General features: G+C 53.1%; 1 pseudogene; it reads left to right on the plus strand.

Annotated features, from left to right (window-relative positions):
* Positions 1 to 1,159: 1,159 nt before the first annotated feature.
* Positions 1,160 to 2,244, plus strand: LOC138999826 (ADP/ATP translocase 3-like; annotated as a pseudogene).
* Positions 2,245 to 2,861: the final 617 nt, after the last annotated feature.

The raw sequence follows: 2,861 nt of genomic DNA on the forward strand, positions 1-2,861 counted from the left end.
ATATTTTACTATTGCTATTCGCCCTTTCTCTGTAATAGAAGTGTCAACCAAATTCACGATTGACAAGGACAGATTGAAACACACGTATGCGATTGGCACCGATGAGAGCTTTATATGTATCATGCATGCAAAAGTCAACTTAGCCCTTTATACAGTGGGGTCTTGACTTACGAGTTTAATTCGTTCCGAGACCGAGCTCGTTAAGGAGCTCGTTAACTCAAATTACTCTGTCAACTCAATGCAAAAAATCTGCCGAGAGACAGCTGGTATCTCAAAAAACTCGTTAGTCAGGACACTCGTAAGTCAAGGCTCCACTGTATATAGAGAATAAACTTGCCTAATTAGACCTGCTTTCTGATGTAGCTAAACCTTTTCCAGCCCAGTGAAGCACCCCAACTTCTCTTTCAGGTAATTGTCAGCAACACAGCAGTAAATATCAACACGAAGCAGATTATTATTATAGATCACACAGGGAGAACAAAGGGTGAAATATTTAACTGCAGCAGTGTTTGACTATATTCTGCGCAGTGAGAAAACCTGAAGTCATTTTCAAGGTCCACCATTTCTTACTTCTTTTCAGTCGGGTCAAGTTTCTAAGCTTTCTAAATCTCTGTTTTCCGGCTAATGAAAAGAAAATAGGATTCTACCGAGTCTCCTATCTACCTACTCCAGGACTTCTGTGAGGATCAAATGAGATGAGGCACGGGAAAACGCTTCACAGACATTTGGGTACAGTGTAAAATGTTTGCACCTGGCTATAAAGCAAGTCCTGTTCCTAGGCTGAAAAAACTCCAAGGAGGCTAGTCGCTAGGGAGAGGAAGCCGGGCATTGCTACGTAACATCATTATCCAGCGCCCACAGCCACCGTTTCCGGGCTGGGCTGGGCTGTGGGCCGCATTTTGCGCCATGGGGTCTTGACAGCGTTGGCTGCAATTTGGTGGGGTGTCTCTGCAGGGTGGTGCCAGGGCCTGTGCCCCACTTGGGGGAAGCCAAGTGTTGCTTTGTGAGCGCCAGGTCCGAAGTGCCATTTCTCTGTAAATGGCCAGTGCGTGTCACGGCAGCTCCTGCATTGAGCATCTGTCCCCCTGGTGGTCAGTGCGCATCATAGCAACTGGTTGGACGGTTGGACACTTAGCATATTAGCCTTTTATATATATAGATGAACCCCTTTTGGTCCTACAGTGGCAATGATGATCCAGCAGCACCCACCCTCCGTGTATCTGCACCTGCCCTCCACTCTGTGCCCTCTGCACGGCCCACTGGGCAACCAAGACAGACCAAGCCATCTCCTTTGCCAAGGACTTCTGGCCTGAGGCATCGCCATGGCCCCAATGGAGCCGGCCAACCTGCCGCTTCAGGCACAGCACCAGCAAGCAGATCGCAGTGGACAAGCGGTACCTGGGCATCGGGGGCTGCACCGTGCACCTTCCCAAGGAGCAGGGCGTGCTTCCTGCTGGAGGGGCAGCCTGGCCAACGTCATCCGCTACCTCCCCACGTCAGCCCTTAACTTCGCCTTCAAGGGTAGGTACAAGCAGGTCTTCCTGGGGGCGTGGACTAGCACATGCAGTTCCAGAGGAATATTGCCGGCAACCTGGCCTCCAGCGGCGCCACCGGACCCACCTCCCTCTGCTTCATCCACCCCTGGATTTTGCCAGAACCCACCTAGCAGCCGATGTGGGGAAATTTAGAATCGCGTGGAGTTCAAGGGCTTGTAACTGTCTGGTGAAAATCACCAAGACTGTCGGCATCCCGGATCTGTGCCAGGGCTTCAGTGTTGGTTGCCTCCCGGGCTGCCTACTTGGGGCTTGTACAGCACGGCCAGAGGCAAGCCCCCGGGCCCCAAGAACACCCACATGGAGGTGAGCTGGATGACGGTGACAACCATGGCGGGCCTGGTCTCCTACCCCTTCAACACCCTGCGGAGGTGATGATGGTGCAGTGGGGGCTCGAAGGGGCGGACAGCACGTGCGGGGGGACCGTGGACGGCCGGCAGGAGATCTTCAAGGACAAGGGGGGCAGGGCCTTCGTCAAGGGCGCCTGGTCCAGCGCCCTCAGGGGCCTGGGCAGAGTCTTTTGCTGGTCCTGTACGATGAGCTGAATAAAGCCACCGAGGTGTGCTCCTTACCTAGACAGGGGACCAGGAGAGCCACAGAGACGATGTCACTGTTACAGACCATTGATCTTCCAGAAACTCCAGTGTTCTTGCCCAGCGGGATCATGGGTAGAGCGCTGGGGAGGCTCTAGAACCGGTTCCTTGTGATGAGGACCACTGGCACCCTGATTCCAAGCATAGATGGGGGGGCGGGGGACACTATTGCCTTCCCGGGTCCATAGGCAGGGCTGCTCCACCACGCAGGCCTACAGCCCAGGTGCTCGCAGGCCGGCCGTGCTGATAGTTCACTTAAAGGAATTCAGCCCGCGCCCTAGCTGGTGTGGCTCAACGGATAGAGAGTCGACCTGTGGACTGAAGGGTCTCAGGTTTGATTCTGGTCAAGGGCACATGCCTGGGTTGCAGGCTCAATCCCCAATAGGTGGTGTGCAGGAGGCAGCCGATCAATGATTATCTCTCCTCACTGATGTTTCTGTCTCTCTCTCCCTCTCCCTTCCTCTCTGAAATCAATAAAAAGATATTTTAAAAATATAAATCAATAAAGGAAATCAGCCGAAACCGGTTTGGCTCAGTGGATAGAGCGTCGGCCTGCAGACTGAAAGGTCCCAGGTTCGATTCCGGTCAAGGGCATGTACCTGGGTTGCGGGCACATCCCCAGTGGGAGATGTGCAGGAGGCAGCTGATCAATGTTTCTCTCTCATCGATGTTTCTAGCTCTCTATCTCTCTCCCTTCCTCTCTGTAAAAAATCAA

The sequence above is a fragment of the Myotis yumanensis genome, unplaced genomic scaffold, assembly GCF_028538775.1.
Source record: "Myotis yumanensis isolate MYYU_CA2020_CCGP unplaced genomic scaffold, mMyoYum1.0.hap1 SCAF_23, whole genome shotgun sequence".
Lineage (NCBI taxonomy): Eukaryota > Metazoa > Chordata > Mammalia > Chiroptera > Vespertilionidae > Myotis > Myotis yumanensis.